Genomic DNA, 19,714 nt, shown 5'->3' on the forward strand with positions numbered 1-19,714 from the left:
TGGTGGGTCTTTGGCCTGAGGTACCACACTATAGGGAGGCAGAGTTGGTGTCAGCTTACAGAGTAAGGCCAACTAGGAAAACAGCTGGTCTCTTAAAGCACAAATAGTCTGTGATTAGGATGATGAAATTAAGGACCTAACAATGCTGCCCCTCAGCAAAGATGAAAGGAGTGCATAAACCAACAACAACCTATTTTTACTAATAAAATATTCTTCAGTATTCTGGATAAAAATAACTAAGCATGTGTAAACAATTACCTAAGAAAATCTCGAATTGACCAGAAATAGGAAATTAATAGAAATTAATAGAACATATTTAGGGGAAAAAGAAACAAATATGAATTATATAAATGAAAATATCCACACTATATTTAAATAGTGGGGTTTAAGATAAATTAGACAGTGTACAATAAAGAATTAGTGAACTGAAAAATAAAGGAGAAGAATTAATTGAGAATGTAGCGTAGAGAAACAATATGTTGGTTAAATACAGAAGAATATGTCAAAGATACAAAGAGTCTAGCTCAAGGATTTAGCCTATGAATTACTAGAATACTCACTCCACAGAGGCAAAACATGAAGAGATAACCTTCTACCTTAATAAGACCATGAGTCCATAGTCTCAAAAAGTACACATAATTTAACAAAAAACAGAATGCTGACTAAGAATTCTCCCTCAAAAACATTCTGGACACATATATTTTGATTATTAATTTTTTGGATTTGGGGGAAATCTAAACCTACATAATGAGATATCCTTAGGATCAGAAGAATTCCAACCATGAAATTCATAGACATTTCAGTCATGTCTGTGTATACAGATTGAATACTGTATTTTAAATTTTTGGTAATGTAACAAAGATTGTGGTGTGGAATTTTCTACCTGTGGTACCCCGTAAGCATTCAAAATGTTTTGGACTTTGAGCATTTTAAGTTTTATATTTTTATACTCAGTTTCTGTACCTATATAAGTAAAACATACCAGTATGTAAATGAAATGGATATATTAAAATGTATATATCCCTAAAATGACTCAGTGTAAAAGAGATAGGATTTTCAAAGGGAATCCATAGTTTCCCTTGCAGTTGACTTCTCCGCAATGGAAATCACACACTACTAGAATAACCCCTTTATGAGATGAGAGAAAATTCCCCACATAGAAAAGAATTCACAAGATCCCTTTCCATACGGAAAGCTCAGTGTGGCTCAAAGCTAGTTTATGCCAGACACTAGGTTGAATCCCTGACACCACCAAAGAAAGAAAGCAAAGAAAAAATTTTTTAAGTAGTTGGGAGGATGGAGAAGGATACAAAATCAATATTCTTTGTCTGAGAATAAATTTTAAATATTTTTAAACTTTTAAGCATGATAACAGGACCAAATAAAAACTTTTAAAGCAAATTAGAGTAGAAAGTGCTCACTAATTAAAAAAAAATGAAAAGGGAGGGAAGGAGACAAAAAGGAAAGGAAGAAATAAGGAAGGGGAGGAGGGAACAAGAAGAGAGGAGAGAGAAAGAGGGCGAGAGCACAAGACAGACAGACAGGCAGGCAAGCAGGCAGGCAGAAGAAATTTATAAAGTTTGTGAATGATTACATCAAATAATATGTAACCAATACTAACCGTGTAAATTAAAACTGTCTTATTATGTGAAGTAAATTAAAATACTCAATAAAAATAACTACGGAGTGTCAGGGGGAAAGATGTTGCAGTGGTTTCAATAATAATGACCCCATAGGCACATCTATGAATGCTTAATCACCAGAGAATAAACATTGTTTAAGAAAAATTAGGAGGTGTGGCTATGTTGGAGTAGGTGTGGCCTTGTTAGAGGAAGTCACTGGAGGTTTGAGGTTTCCAAGCCCAGTGTCTCACTCCTGCCTGCTGCCTACAGATCCAGATGTAGAACTCTCAACTCTTTCTCCAGCACCATGCTTGCCTGCATGCTACCATGCTCTTCATCATGATGATAATGGACTGACCCTCTGGAACTGTAAGCCAGCCCCAATTAAATGCTTTCCTTTTCATGAGTTGACATGGTCATGGTCTTCTCACAGCAAAAGAACAATGCCTACGATAAAGGTAGATGGAATTGAAGTTTTTCTTTCTTTTTCTTTTTTAAAGATTTATTTATTATATATACAGTGCACATTAGATCATATTATAGATGGTGGTGAGCCATCATGTGGTTGCTGGGAATTGAACTCAGGACCTCCAGAAGAGCAGTCAGTGCTCTTACTGCTGAGCCATCTCTCCAGCCGCTGAAGTTTTTCTATTGTAGGAGAGAAGGATAGAAACATTGACTAACTTTATATTTTTCTAGTAGCATCCTGGTTTTCTTTTCTACTGTAACTATGAAAAGCATAGAAACTTGATGAATTGGCACATCATGAGAATCAATAGCAATGGACCACCAACATCCATAGGCAGCCATCACTGGCAGTATATGAACAAGAAAGATGGAAGTAGAAAAGTCTTCATCTTGGCAGTCCTATTTCTCCCCTATTTTCAAGTTCACAAAATACAAGGCAACAACACCAACAAAAATAATGGGTAAACAGAGATTCAGCATTTAGAGAATTACAAAGCACAAAATTAGATGATAATCTGATGTTTGTACACTAATCTATGACTGTGTATGTATGATGTGGGGAGCGAGACACATATGTGCCAAGACATATAAGTGTAGGTCAGTGGAGAATTGGGTGGACTCAGTTGAAAGAACTTCCGCCTGGGAAGTCCAGAGATTCCAGGGATCAAACTTAGATAATCAAGCTTCCATGGCAAATCCTTTTACCTTCTAGGTTATCCAAATGGTCATATGTAACTGTAGTTATACTAAGCAAAAGTAACATGGACTCTCAGGTTAAAAGAGGAAAATGGAATATCTTTTGCAATTTCAACTTAAGCTGTCTATATGAAATGAATAAAATGTAAACAGAAAGACAATTAGGACATAAACATTGAGATATAGAGAAGAAATCTGCTTGGGAGCAGAAATGTTGTGGGTAATGTATGCTAACATGAGCAATCTTCTTGCCTGCTGAGCAAAGACTTCTGGTTAGATTTGGTACTACTCAGGTTAAAACCAGTTGCCTAGGTTATGAGTTACCAGTTACCTAGGTTGCCTAGAAACCAGTTAACTTCTCAAACATGGCAGCACTGGCTCTTCTGCAAAGATTGTTCATTCTTTGCTCCCTATGAATGCAATTTCACGTTGAGAATATTTCCAGAGCAATTACTGATTTCAGCTTATGATACTGCTGTTTGTTCATTATCTGGGGCACGGGCAGATGGGCTGGTGCTGGTTTCTGAGTTTTCTTTCCCTGGTTTCCTTTCACTCTCACTGAGAAGACTGACTAGGATCAGAACCAGTGAGGAATTATGTTGACATTGATCAGGTCATTATGTCACAGGACAGTGAACGTTAATGAGTAGCATTCCCTCTGTGGGGACAAGTTTACATTCCTGATCTGATCAGCAAATCCTCTATAAGGGAAACAGTGAGACCATGTGAAGAGAGCAGACATGGATGGCTTGCCTGAAGGCTGCTCTCCGACACCAAGCATGGAAAAGTATGGTTTGTATACTGAATTGGAATACAATGATGAGTATCCAAAGCACATACTCTATTCCTTAATTTACAAACAAATATGTCTTATGCACACTGACAAAGATGTGCCAAGAAGAGGCTTTCCACCATCCTGATATATAGCAGAACAGATGATCAAATAATGAAGTCATCTGTGTGTGTCTGTGTGTGCATGCATGTATATAAATGTGGGTGTGCATTTGCCATAGGATGCACATAGAAATCAGAAGATAACAAGTTATTAATTCTTACATTTTGTCCCGATTTGAGACAGAGTCTCTTTGTTGTTTTCCCAATAGGTATGCTAGGCTGACCGACTAGTGAGCTTCCAGAGATTCCCCTATCTGTCAGCTACCTCCTCATAGGAATGCTGGGATTGCAGATGCTTGTACTATGTTCTACCCTTTACATGGGTTCCGAGATTTGAACTCTAGCCCTTTTGCCTGTACAAAAATTATTTATACCCATTGAGCCATGTCCCCAGCTCCATATAAACTTACTTTTGTATACTATGTTCTCACTTCATAAATATCATAAAATGCAAACAAAGTTTGAAAATCTTAAAGTAGAATAAACTGATAACTTAGATGTAAGAGGGAAAGTTCTATTAAATCTCAAAGCTGGACAGGTCTTAATCATGGCCACAAGTTTTTATAAATAATGTTTTATTAAATGTTTATGATAAGGTGTCTCCATATTATGCTACAACAGCAGAATTAAATAGCTCTAATAAGGGTCATATAGTCCACACTGGCATTCATTTTTGCTTTTCTAGAATTTTCTAGAATCTAGAAAATTTTTCTAGAAATTTTCTCTAAAGAAAATTAGGGAAAGACTGTATTAGATATAAGAAAAATGCTTATAGTTTCTTTTCTAAAAGATTTTATCTTATTTTAAAATATGTATATGTGGGGGTTGGTAGGTACGCCTACATGAATGCAGGTGACTGTGGAGGCCAGTGACATTGGATGCCCTGGAACTAGAGTAACAGGGCATTGTGAGCCAACTGATGTAGATGCTGGGAACCAAACTCTCATTCTCTAAAAGATCAGTATACACTCTTAGCCACTGGGTGCTTTCCCTAGCCCCTCTAGTTTCTACACACAGCCAGACGTTAAAGCACTAGGGGGAAGAAGATGCTTTGATATCTGGTGCATAGGATGCTGCCTCCTACAGTTGGCTAGGTAGTTACCCAGTGCAAATTTAATAAGACAGAACATTTATCTTTCTTTAAGTTTTGTCTCTGTCTCTGTCTCTGTCTCTGTCTCTGTCTCTCTCTGTCTCTCTGTCTCTCTGTCTCTCTCTCTCTCTCTCTCTCTCTCTCTCTCTCTGTCTCTCTCTCTCTCTCTCTCTCTCTGTGTGTGTGTGTGTGTGTGTGTGTGTGTGTGTGTGTGTGTGTGTGTGTGTGTATACTCAGTGGATGTCAACATGGCTTCTTGACCATCTCCAGTGCTTTGGAGAGTCAAGAGCAAAGTGTTTGCACTAATCAGTGTATGTTGTTTCCTAAAGAGCCTGTGCCTGCCTGTGTGAGTTTGTTCTCTGTCCTCTACCTCCAACACTGTCTGTCTTTGCACTCTACTATCAAGACACCCAGAAAGGTTGCCAATGGAGCCACTCTTTTGAGGATTTTCTGCTTCTTTCAAAGTGCACAGCCAAGTAAGCACATCAACAGGGCCTGAATATTTGGGTAGAAAAGTATAATGTACAGGACCCAGCAGTACACAGATATAAAAATTGGCCCTCTCTATCTTCAAGTACCACTTTGCAGACAACCAAAAATAGAATGGAATATGAAGTGGACACATGTGTCTGTATTGAACATGCATAGGCTTTTTCTGTGGTGGAGTGTATGTGCAACTTGTTTATTAAACAATACAGTACACTCACTTTTCATGTAGGATTAGGCATTAGGAATAGCCAAGACATGGTTTGAAGTATGCGCAGGATGTACATGAGTTATGCACAAATATTACATGCTTATATAAGGAACATGTACCTATTTGGGTTCTCATATCTACATGTGTCCTGGAGCCAGCCTTCTGAGCAGACTATGGAACAACAGCATCTTTATAGAATAGCTTCAGTAATAGAACCCAAATGACCTTGCAAAATTAGTTAGCAGACATCAAAATTCTCTGGCCATAATGAGCCTGAAAAGACAAAAGCAATCTTCCAACAACTACAGACTTAGAAATCTTCTGGGAAAAAGATGATTTCTATGTAAGCCCTACAGTGACCTTGGTGATAATGGATTTGTTTCACTTGCTCAGAGTGGAGGGGTGGCTCTGTACAGAATGCAAGGTGGATGCTAATGAGATGCAGAGGAACACAGAATGCGAAGCACATCCAGTTGAATTCTTGTATTGCTGTGGGTGGGAGCAAAGGAAGCAAATATGTGTGAAACATCTGAGATAACTCAAACTGAGATAATTGCTAAAGCTTTAGACACTTGTGTAAAGCAAATAGAAATCCTAATGATATGGTACACAATGTACTATAATTGTGTCCTTATTTGAGCTACTATAGCAATGGACATATACACATGCTCTCATGTTTACTTACATTTGCAATCTCAAATGGCTTGCTAATGTCCCTGTTCTCTAATTCTTCAACCATTGTTTGTCAAGCTCAAGGCTCTCTCTACCTCCCATGTGCTCCATATTGGCCTCTCTGCTGTCATCAGTGGTCTCAGCACTGGTTACCATTCTTCCCTAAAACTATTAGAATTAGTTTTTAAACATTCTTGATTTTAGTCCCATTTTAATCTTTGTGGTATGTCCATGCTATGCAATATATCAATCTTAAATTTGTAGGTCAATGAAATTTTTACATGGATTAAGACTAGCTCTATAGCTCCAAATGACACCCCAGGCATTTCCCTGCCTATATGGCCCCGATACATAGCCCCAGCAGTTAATTAGTGGAATTGGCTAGCTTTGCCTGTTTTTAAACCCACATAACTTTTTCTATTGCTTCTATGGGATGTTTATAGCATGAACCCTATCATAATCCTGTCCGAATCCTTCCATGTCTTCCTTACCATTTGTAACCTCCCCTACAAAATAAGTAAAAGATAAACATAATTTTTAAAAGGGGGAAAGGTCCACTTTGTGTTGTCTGTATACTTGATTGAACATGGTCAAATTCTTAGTGCCTTGCCCCTTGAAATAGAACAGAGTCCTTCCCCTCCCACACCCTTACCAGAAGCCATCAATTGTGGAGAGCTACTCTTTGGCATCTCCATCACACTTTTTAAGAGTTTTCTTCAGAGACTTCTTGTCTGGGCTGTTACTTTTTGGGGCTGGGGGAGTAACAGTTGTCACAGAAGCCTCCCATATCTCTCCTCAGATGTGCATCTGCAATTATCAATATCATGGCAAAAGTAGTCTCCTTGTGGGAGCATGGATCATGGGACTCCACTCAGTTTCTCAGGACAGCATAGACTGTAAACATAGCTGCCTGCTGCAGCAGGACCATAGACCTAGACTAGGCTCTCAGAGGCTTCCTGGACTACAGACATCAACATGGCCTCAGGTGGCAGCACAGACTACCAATAGCAATATAGGCCCAGGTGGCAGCATGGTCCATCAACATGAACATGGTTCTTTGGTGGTAACTCAGAGCATGGACATCAACATGCCCCCACACCTTGCCAGACTCAACTGTAGTAAGGCCTCAGACATTAACTTGGCCATTGCTGGCAGCAAAGACCCTGACATCTCCATAGCCTTAGGTGGCAGCACAAGCCACTCACTTCAATATGGCCCCTGGCAGTAGCACAGTGTAAAAATATTGCTGTAGCTTTGGGCTGCAGCAGAGACCATGGACATACATTTGGCCTTAGGTGGTAACACCTACCATGGTCATCAACACAGAACCCAGCTACAGTAGAGCCATGACTTGAACATGCCTCTTGCTTTGCCTGATTTTTTATCTTAATACAAATTGTATGATCCTTATATTTGTTCTTTGCACTTCTATGACCATCACCCCAGTATTATTATTACATAGAAATAATGCATTACTTTTACATTAAATTATATCCTAAAATGGAAATATGAAATTGTTTATTTTACCACTGATGGCTACTTATGGTTTGTTTGTTTGTTTGTTTGTTTGTTTGTTTTTGTTGTGTAGGGCTATGAAAAAAACATGTCTCTAAATGATTTCTGACTTATCTGCTCTCCTTCATGCCCACTTCTTGTAAGTCTTACCAAATTACCATGCCCATGGCAAAGTTGTTATTATAGAACTCATATATGCCCAATAATTTCTCACTGGCTCTTTAAATAAAACTAGCATCCTGATTCCAATAGTCATGTGTTTCCAGAGGTAGGGACATAGCTCAGTCACTAAAGTGCTAGTGGCCTATGATGTGAATGTGAATTTGATCCCCAGAACACACATAAAAATCAGTCATGGTATTAAATATGAAAAATAAAATGCCAAGCAACAGATATAATATGGAGAATTTTATTATAGAAGCATTGGAGAATAGGGAAGGAGCAGGGGCACCACACACACACACACACACACTCACACACACACACACACACACACACACACACACACACAGAGAAAGACAGACAGACACAGAGACACAGAGACAGCAAGAGAGGAAGGGGACAAGAGAGGAAGAAAGTAAGAGGAAAAGAGGAGCAAGAAAAGAGGAGCAAGAGAGGGAGATGAGGTGGGTTTGCCCTTTTTATATCCTGGGCAGCTGGACCACCTAGTGTCAGGCAGGTGATGACATCACAGGCTCCTAGGCAGACTGGGGGTAGTATGCTAACACATGTTGTATACAGTTATATTTCCAGCACTGGGTAAGGAAGTAGAAAACGGAAATCCTTGGGGCTCACTGGCCAGTCAGCGAGCCTAGTTGACAAGCCCCAGACCAGTAAGAGATTCTGTCTCAAAAATATGGTAGACAGCACTTGAGGTTACATTCTGACTTCCATATACACATGCACTCATCTACACGCACCAATTCCTCATCAACTACACACACACACACACACACACACACACACACACACACACACACACACACACACACGGGGTAGACACTGCAGTATTCACCACTGTCCTGACTCCTCTCCTTCTTCACCACCAATCTCTGGAGAACTGAATGAAACAAAAGGCTGGTTGCTAGTCTCTGCTACTTGTACTGTGATTCTAATGATACACTTTTTCTTTCAGTTTCTGGAATCCCATTTGGAAAGTAAACATTCACTTTTGTTAATTACTTAATGCCTTTAAAAGTGGAGGATTTGAGCAAGACAGGAGGAAAGAAATTACTTGGATGATTTTCAGTTTGGGGTTAATTTTAATAAAATGAGGATTTAAAGAAGATTGACTTTTGTGAGCTTATTGAATGAAAGAAAAGAATTAATAAGAAAGGATCAGCACAGATTCTCATAATAAATCACTTTATTCCTTTCCAATGTGTGCTGGTCACAGCAAGGTCTTCTGGGATCTGTGAGGTGACAAGGAAGTCATTATCAAGAACCTGCACACCTTGTTCCCAGGGATCTTGCAGTCTGGGGTTGAGGAGATAGCTTCATCTGTAAAATGGTTGTCATATATGCACACAGGGCTTGAAACTGATCCCTCAAACTCACATCAAAGCCAGATGTGGCAGCATAGGTTGGAAATTCGCAGCACTGGGGATGCAGAGGCAAGAGGGTCCTTAAAGCTAACTTAGGTCAGCTAGCCTAACCAAATCAGCCAGCCTTAGGCCAATGAGAGACCCCATGTCAGGAAACAAGGTTGATGACTCCTGATAATTGACTGTCACGTAACCATGTGCACACATGCTCACATATTCTTCTCCACCCTCACATGTTAACCTCAAAACATTAGATTCACATATGCAAACACACACACACACACACACACACACACACACACACACACACACACACGCACAAATGCTGAGAGGGGGGATGAGGAATACTTGATTTCTAATGTGAAACCTTGATTTCTAGTGTAAATATCTTACCTCCATCAATTTATCTCTCATAGTAGCATATTATCAGCTAACCTGTGATGGGTTAGGCATTTTTTTTTAGTTCTGCAAACACAGTTTAATAATAAATGACCTAAACTCCCTGTGAGAGTATATGAAACAGAGTTACACCTGAGAAGTAAGCTTCCAAGATCTTCTCATTCCAATTGGAATTCCCTCCACTTTCCAAGTCATCTTTCTCACATAGTAACCAGCCCTGTGTAAGTATTTGCAGACATGATTCTTGAAAGCATTAGGGACATATTTTAATCATTAACTTACTTCAATACTGATAGGGACACTCCCACACATGTGTAAGGATTTCCATAGGGGAATTTTATTGAGATCATTTCTAACTTCCTGTGGTCAATGTATCTGCAGCCTGTCATGTGAGAATCCCCTTTAAGCATATGCTTCCACTTTTGTGTAAAAAGTCAAGCAAAATTCATTATGTGAACCATTTTTTTCTGCAGGGGAATTATATTTAAATTTCGGTTCACAACAAATCTTTCTCATAAACTGTGTATCCTTATTCCCCAAAACATAGCAAGGGGTTGCAATTAATTGGTAAGGTGGCAGAGTAAGATATGCTATGCAATGTTCACATTTTATTGAGACCTACCCAATTAATAAGGTTCTCTATGGCGTATTGTTCTACAAAAAATTATAACATGACTTCACCATGAATAATTCATTTGATATGACACACATCAACTCAAAATTCAAAATTGTGCACCAGCCATCTATATTTTATATGTGACTATAAAATAAAAATTTCCTAAGGTGGCTTCTGCTTCCAGGGAATGAATGACAGGAGGAAGAGGGAGGCTGCATTATAACAGCTTCCCAGGACCGAGGGAAGCAATGGGCTGTTATTTCTCACAACAATGAACTACAACAGGAAGTCTGTCTGTACCTCTCTTCCCTATTCTAGCTTATTTTCTTTCCTGTGATATCTTGCAGATCAAGAAGGACATGTAACTTGTGTTGCTACATGTTTATGATGAAACAGTGGTTCTCTACCATGGGAATCGTCTTCATAGCCAATATTAACAATGTCTGGAGACAACTGTGAGGAAGGCATTGGTGTCTGGTATATAGGGAGTAGATATGTTGCTAAACTTCCAGAAGTGTCCAAAAATGTGTGGCTGCCACTGTTGAAAACACAAGGCTTACTAGAACCAATATTGGTATTTTGTTGTGCAAGGTTTTGGCTCAATGAAGCACAAAGTCATTCTTAGTTTTCTATTATTAAAAGTAGTAACTTAGGGCATGGTATGTTATTTCAAGATGACACCTTGATAAATTGGCATGAACTCTGTTGCTGTTTATATGTATGAATATGTAACTCTCATGTCTTATTCTCAAGGAGTAGGAGTAGAGACTTTCCTTCTACCTATCAGTAATCCAGTTTAGTCTTGACTACTGAGTAGACACTTCTGGTCTCAGGATTGGAGTCAAATTTGAGGAGGTTTTAATGAGCACACACATCTGATCTGGAAAGTCGTACAGTTTTCTTTTATGTTTTGATGCTACATGTTTAGAATTTGCCTGAATTGGCTTTCAAAATGATATGCTCTTTGGTGAGCAGAGGATTGCCACTACCAGCTTCAGTTACTAATTACCAAATTTCTTCTCTTTTTAAAAAATTATTTATTCAATTTATATCTTGATTGTAGATCCTCTCTCCTATCCTCCAGGTCCCAACCCTCCTTTCTTCTTCCCCCATCCCCCCTCTCCTAATCCTCAGAAAAGAGGAGCCCTCCCCATCAAAAAACCCACTAGAGCACACCAAATTGCATCAGAACTGAGTATGTCCTTTTCCCCTGTGGCCTGGTAAGGCAGTCCAGCCAGAGGCAGTGATCATAAACAGGCCACAGAGTCCATGTCAGAGACAGTCCCTGCTCCGCTTAATAGAGTTCCAAGCTGCCTGCCCATTGGGTACATCTTTGTAGGGGACCTAGGCCCATTCCATGCCTTGTCCTTGGTTGGTGTTTCAGTCTCTGCAACCTTCTCTGTGCCCTGTATAGTTGGCTCTGTTGGTCTTCTTGTGGGGCTCTTGTACCATCCAGGTCTTCCTCTCCTTTCCCCCACTTATCCACAAGATTCTCTGCACTTTGCCCAGTGTTTGCTGTGAGTATCAGTATCTTTTTCAATCTGTTGCTGGGTGGAGCCCCTCAGAGGACAGTTATGCTCCAGTCTGCCTGCATAACAGAATGTTGTTAATAGTGTTAAGGTATGGCTCTCTTCCATGCGGTGGTCCTCAGATTGGGCTAGGCATTCCCTCAATCTCTACTCTTTCTTTATCCCTGCACATATTGTGAGCAGGGTAAATTTTGGGTCAAAGTTTTTGTAGGTTGGTTAGTGTTCTCTTCCTCCTGTAGGAATCCTGTCTAGTCATAGGCTGTTCTCTTCAGTCTCCAGGATCCCTGCTACTCAGAGTCTCAGTAGAGTCACCCCATATCTTCCCAGAAGCCTATACTGTCATAGGTCTCCAGCTTGTCACAGAGAAGCTCCTCCTATGCTTTCTCTTCTCTATGTATGCCCTCTCTCCTCCTTCCCCCAATCTCCCAAGATCTGATCTCCACCCTCTCCTACCTTGTTCCCTCTCTCCAACCATTTTCATTGTTTATTATATTCCCCTATGAATGAGACTTAAGCATCCTCACTTGGGTTCTTCTTGTTACTTATCTTCTTTGGGTCTGTGAATTGTAGTATGTTTATCCTGTACTACATTTCTGAGTCTGGTTACCTCACTCAGGATGGTCTTTTCTAATTTCATCCATTTGTCTGCAAATTTCATGATTTCCTTGTTTTGATAGCTGAGTAGTATTACATTGTATAAATGCACCACAGTTTCTTTATCCATTCTTTGGTTAAGAGACATCTAGGTTTTTTTCCAGATTCTGGCTATTATGAATAAAGCTGCTATGAACATACTAGAGCAAGTCTCCTTGCTGTATGATAGAGCATCTTTTGGGTATATGCCCAGGAGTGGTATGCTGGGTATTTAGGGTATTGGCATAGAAACAAATTGGTTGCTCAATGGAATCGAACCTAAGACCCAGAAATAAACCCACCCACCTATGGAAATTTAATTTTTGACAAAGAAGCCAAAACCAAACAATGGAAAAAAGATAGCATCTCCAACAAATGGTACTGTTCTAACTGGATGTCTACATGTAAAAAAATGCAAATAGAATATAAGTGGATCAAAGTCCTTGATATAAAACCAGAAACATAAATCTATTAGAAGAAAAAGTGGGGAAGACTTTTACTTCACTGGCATAGGAGACAACTTCCTTAACAGAACAGCAACAGCCTGGGCTCTAATATCAACAATTAAAAAATAGGACCACTTGAAACTGTAAATGAGAGGATAAAATGGCAGTCTACAGATTAGAAAAAGAACTTCACCTACCCTATATCTGACAAAGGGCTAATATTTAAAATATATAAATAACTCAATGAATTAAATACCGACAAACCAATTATCCAATTAAAAAATGGGGTACACAGCTAAACAGAGAATTCTCAACAGAAGAATATTGAACAATAAAGAAGCACTTAAAGAAATGCTCAACATCCTTAGTCATCAGGGAAATGCAAATCAAAATGGCTCTGAAATTTCATCTTACACTATTCAAAATGGCTGAGATAAAAAAAAAAACTCAAGTGACAGCAAATGCTGGTGAGGGTGTGGAGAAACAAGAACTCTCCTCCACTGCTGGTGAGAGTGCAAACTTTAGAAATCAATCTGGCACTTCCTCAGAAAATTGGGAGTAGCTCTACCCCAATTTCTTTCTTTTTAAGAAGAGAAACATCTCTTCTTAAATACCAGCTCTTATATGAAATTATTAACATTAACTCAAGAAATAAAAAGGAACAAAATAAGTAATATCTTAAATAATATTTCGTTAAGACTTTTATTTCACATATATGATGTACTAACCAGAGATCAGTGTAATTTACATATACAAATATGCATGTGTATATTCCATCATCCTCAAACATAAACATAATTTCACAGTTGCCCTATATTTGAAGGTATTATCATAATAAGCCTGCTTCATGTAATTAAGAAGAAAGAATATACAAACTTATGCTCTTATTCTATATTAAATCTCAATTAATATCATCACTATTATAACTTTTTCATTCAGCCTGCCTTCATTTACCTTGCTTGAAATCAAATTTCATTTTGTTTTACTATTTAAATTCTAAAGGGAAAAGGTTTGAATTCAGTTTTAATATACACAATATAATTTTTATTTTTATTCCCCTGTAAGAGTCTTGGATCTTGAATCAGCATTTTACTGCTAATGTTGAGGTACGTAGTTGAAATTCCTTATAAAATGAGCCTATCTGTTTATAGAATCTTATCCTCATGACAATCTGATTCTCATAAGTGCTGTTCAGAAAAAGGTGCCCCTGTAGTCTCTCCTCTTTTCTAAGATTTCACAGTATATTACATAGGGAGTCTGAGGACCTTTGATTTATATATATATCCTTGCAGTCCCAGTATACATTAACTAAGTAAATATTGCTGAACATATACTATGTGCCTTGCAAAAAATATGGGTCCTTACCCATATGTGTCTAATGGCTACATGTAACAACAACAACAATAATAATAAATAATAAATCATGATGAACATTTTGAGTTTGTGAAGCTTTGGTAGTGTTGCATGCTCCCAAAAAGCCTGGATGGAGAGGAACTAAAAATGCTTTATTAAATTTATAAAACTATAATAAGTGAGTCTTCTTAAACACTTCTATAAAAATGAAAAATTGAGCCAAGTGTGGTGGCACATGCCTTTAGTCCCAGCACTTGAGAGGCCAGCCTGATCTACAAAGTGAGTCCAGGACATCAGAGCTTGTTACACAGAGAAACCTTGTCCTAAAAAACCAAAGGGGAAAAAGGAAAAGAAAAAGAAAAATTGTATGTGTAAGTTTGTCAAATAGCAGTAATATGTATTAAGCTTGTTTGAAATTAAGTGCCATATGACACACAGATAAGGAATAGACTTATACAAAAACTGTAGTTGTGAGCTCAGTAGATAGTGAATGACATTTGGACATGAAGGTACTGCCAGGCTTAGTTGAACCGAAATAATTCAGGAAGTTGGGAAATAAGTGAAGAAAGTAATGAGCTATGAGCCTGAGTTTTTGCAAATTTCCAGAAAGAGAGCTATAACGACTTGGAACCAACTTGAACCTACATGGTAGATCTGACACAGTTATTCTCTATACTAGCACTGGGACAAAGTCACAGTTGACCCTTGAAGCATAGGATCAGCATTACAGCTGTTTGTTGTGGAAGTGAGAAGACAACCTCATGTGTTGGTCCACACCTTCCACCTTGTTTTCAGGCAAAATTGCCTGACATCAGGCTTGATGCCTTGTGATTTTCAAGAGCACTCTGCCTTTATCTTTAATTTAATTGCTGGAGTGCTAAGATTACACACAAATACCACCATGGCTTCCGGGCATCCAAACTCAGTTGTCATGCCATAATCCCTCATATTTGTCTCCAAATAAGCTACTAGAATTCTTTTTGAGGTGAAATCAGTGTTTTGTGTTGACCCAGCTCTTGGTCTAGTAAGCAACAAAACTTATTGTGCATTCAGATGCTAAAGCAATGATCTCTACAATAATTAATACATGGAAAAAAGGAACACTGATATTTGAAAGTGAAACGTTTTGGGCCTTGGGAGGTAGCTTGGTCTATAGTGTAGTTACTTCATAACCCAGGGATTGAGCTCAATCTCCAGAACCCATGTAATCAGCTGGGTACAGGACCATATGCTGTGAGCCCACCACTAGGAAGATGGAACTAGAAGGAATGATAAGGCTCCCTTCAGCCAGCCTAGCTGATTTGAAAGGTCGTGGTCTCACTGAGACATTGTGTTTACAAATGTAAAGCAAATGGCTCTTGTAGAATGATGTTTGAAGTTTACTTCTGGCCTCCACATGCATATGTGCTTGCACACCTCATGCACACTCACACTTGCATGTACACACACATATATGCACACATAAACATACACATACACACAAAACACAAGCTAAAAACTAAAAATGAAAGAACAGACAAACACAAACTCCACAAAGAGGCCAACAGTTGAAGAGAAAGAACTAGAAGATGCAAACACAGAAAAAGAGGTAATCTGAAGCAAGAGCTTGTCTTCTGTGATAAACATGAAAGTAACTCATGAACAAAGTGAACAAGGGCTAACAAGCCCATCATTTAAGCAATAAGTAGATTTGCCATTTGCTCACAATGCTTATTCATTTGAACCACATGAAAATTCTCAGAAGCTGTTAACAGCTCTTTCTCAGAGTTTCTCTGCAGTCAAGGTCAAGTACACAATGCCTAGAGAAACCAGGGAACAATCTGGAATGGTGCATAGCAAACAGAGAGAGCCAGGAAGCATACCATTTCCGCATACCCTACCGTATAGTAACTGCTCTCCCACAAAGATGGCCAGGTCCCTGTTGGATATCCACAACTAAAAAGCCTGGTGCAATTAAACTGTCATGTGATACTGCAAATATGGCTCATTCAGATTCCAGGCTCGCAGACAGAGGCTTTAGTTTATTTGGGTTCTCCTGCAGCTTCTCTGCAAGGAACAGTGAGCAAGTCAAGCTGATAGGAACCTCCAACTGATCGCAGAGTTCTCATTAGACTTGTACAGGCTGCAAGTCTGATTAGAATTTGGCTCCTCACATACTTTACCTACAGGTATTGATAAAATAAAGTGAACATCTCAGCCTGTTTGAGGATGGTATATTTTTGTGGTCAAGTCATACAAGGGCACTTCAGTAGAAATCCATATAAATAACCTGCACATGTTTACATAAATAAATGAGATATGTAAATTCACACTTCAATTCCATGAAGCTGATTAACAGGATTTCACCCTTGGAAGGCCAATCTGTACTCAGGCTGAGGACCAATTCTGATTCTCACATTATGCCTTTGAAGAAGGGTTGCTTCATTACGGTTATCACCCAGCCATTGGTATCTGCTTATTCATGAGAGCTTGTTTACCAGAGACTGCATCAGGGAATGAGGATAACTAGGGGAATATGGTCCTTTCTCTAGTGGAGGTACCCTGTCTAATGAGAAAAATCCTCTATCCTATAGTCAGGAATTAAATCAAGGGCAAAAGTATAATTCACTATTCACCAAAATATCTCTCTCTCTCTCTCTCTCTCTCTCTCTCTCTCTCTCTCTCTCTCTCTCTCTCTCTCTCTCTCTCTCATGTGCACATGCATGTACGCCCACACCTGTGTATATCATATATCATATATAGGAAACACCTATTACAATTCTTTCCTTCCTCCTTCCTCCTCCCTCTATACCTATAAACACCTATATACAACCAGCTAAGGGTTTTATCTACATTTTGCTGGAATGTTTCATATTTATATCATATTTTCAATATTTCCTTTGATGAACAAGTTTAATCACCTAGACCAACCCTTACCATTTGTTTTCTAACCACTATTGTGACATTTGCTTTTCAAAGGGGTGTTTTGTTCGTTTCTTTTTAAAGACAGAGTCTCACTATGTAGCCATAGTTGGCCTGGAACTTGCTATGTAGACTAGATTGGTCTCACACTCAGGGGTTCACTTGCTTCTGCCTCCCTAGTGAGTGCATTACATCTGGTAGGGCATTTTAACTTTACCCTGGGCTTCACAGCTCACTCTAAGGGATTCCAGAGTTCCAGGGCTTCCTTTCAAAGCTGTCCAACAGACTGTCTTCTTGAACCCTGCAACCAATGTCTGTTTACAAGAGACCAGCTGGAAAATAGCATATTTGAACAAGAGAATGCAGCCCTAAGGGGAAGAAGAAGGAGAGGCTGGGAATACACAAACACTAATGTGCAAAGCAAACTTTGACAGTTCAAATGAACTTTACTTCGTGCTCTGTTTCAGCACTGAGGCACCACCTCGGCTCAGTAAACATCTGCAGACTTAGTAGCCTGTGCTTCAGCAGCCCACTGCATTACTTCAAGGGCTTCTTTAGTCATCTCTCCAAGAGACTATTAATGAAATCGAAATTCATTGACAAATACATAAAAGGTTTTTATCATCTTTATGTACGGAACACAATACATTGTTAAACAGTCTTCATTTTTTAAAAAATATAGGATTCATTTGTAGACACACTTAATTCATAGCAGAATTACCACTAAAGGATTACATAAATTTATAACCATTAACACAAATGTTTTCAACACAGAGATATTTAAAATGTACAACAGTTGGCTTGCCCTCAATTTGAACAATATTATTTGATATTCATTCTGAAGTCATCAGCCTTGGCTTATTCAGCACAGAGCAGTCAATCTTCATTTATTAGTCTTTCTTACAAAACAGTAGCCATCCATGACAACAAGAACAATTTCAAGAAAGTCAAAAAATGAATTCAATATAGAAAGAATCCAGGGTTTCAATGTGTATTAGAAGTGCCACCACTAGTAAATTAAGGTATAATTCTCTCTTTATATTTCTAACAATGAACAATTTGCATATTTATCAGTTAGAATTCCAACAGTTCTTATTCTCAAAGCAGCAATTTACAACAGATACTAACTGCACCACTACAAATGGACTGCACTGAAGTCAATCTACTTAGCAGATCAGCCTCTCTACATACATACTATTATTTCTCTCTAGCCATAGCTTCTTATACCCTATATTCTTATTAGTGTAAACATGATGCTTAGCCTAAATGTTTTAACACTGTGGGAGTATACACTCAGATTTACCAAAAATAGAGTTGCAATTCCTATTAACAGCAGATAATGATCAGTAACCCTAGCATACATAGACAGTCATGGAGAGGAAAAAAACGTATTTACAGTTATTAGAAAATTTTATTAAAAAGTAACATTCCCATAATTGAACACTGGATATGCAGGTAAATCCGTGTAGTCATCAAGACTAGCATTATTAATTTGAAAAAAAAAAACCACTGGTTCTGGGATGAGAGGAGCCTGGATCAAGGGTCAGATCTCAGTTTGTTTTTAATGTGCTCCTTAGCAGACAAGCTAGCAACTCTGCACCAACTGGCTTCAATACAACCTAGGTACGAGGAGAACTCACTTATAACATAGAGCTGAATCCAGATCAAGTAGACAATAAACATATAAACAGTACAATGGAAGCAAAATACCAAACTACAAAATATGTTTCTACTACCATTTTGTAAGGAAGGCACTGAATTAATTGGTGGTACTTTATTAGTAAAGAAATAATAATTGAAGGCAACACTCTCATAAGACAACAATTACAAGGAACATTTCTCTTGATTTACTATGTCCCGGGCAAAATTCTGGGTATTCATAATTGTACAGTAACTCCTCCAAAAAAAACCACTTATTTCCAATTCAGAGATAAGCAATCAGACTGAGCCAAGTAAAGTATAAATAGCTTACTTTAAATTGTATAGCTAGCAAATTATTTGGTGGGGGAAGTGATAATAGAGTGGGGAAAACAAATATATGATAGTACAAGGTAAAAGAAAATATAATAGAGTGAAGAGACCTTCAGTATGATAAAACTTAGGATGTGTGGTGGTTAGCATAAGAATGCCCCATACGCTCCTATATTTCAATACTCAGTACCAAGGTGAAACTGTTTGGGAAGGATTAGGAGTTGTGGCTTTGTTGAAGGTGGTATGTCAGTGTGGGAAGTCTTTATTGTTTCAAAAGACTCCGTCTATTCCCAGCTACCTCTCTCTGCCTCATGCTTGTGTCTTAAGATGTAAGCCTGCCTGCTTCTGTGCTCCCTACCAAGATGGCTGTGGACTCTAATTCTGAATTTCTAAGCCTGAAATGAATTTGTTCTTCTATAAGTTCATTGGTCATGGAACCTTTCTATAGCAATAAAAAAGTAATTAAGACAGGATGGAAACTAGAGAGAAAAGTAGAGGATAAAGGAGTTGCCTGAAGATGTCTAAGGGAACCCATCCAATGAAGAGTAGGAAGAAGAAATCAGCCCCTGACATCCAGTGCTCTGGGCACTTCCAGCTGGGACAGCTGTACTATGGAACATGAACATACTCACTCATCAACATCACACAAGCTGTCTCACTTCCTTAAT

At 38.6% G+C, this 19,714-nt stretch overlaps 1 protein-coding gene across 8 annotated transcripts in view; it reads right to left on the reverse strand.

The window, feature by feature from the left end:
- Positions 1-19,714, reverse strand: part of FRMPD4 (FERM and PDZ domain containing 4) — a 919,852-nt gene that overhangs the window by 449,912 nt on the left and 450,226 nt on the right. The window lies entirely within an intron of this gene.

The sequence above is a fragment of the Acomys minous genome, assembly GCF_964271855.1.
Source record: "Acomys minous genome assembly, chromosome: 7".
Lineage (NCBI taxonomy): Eukaryota > Metazoa > Chordata > Mammalia > Rodentia > Muridae > Acomys > Acomys minous.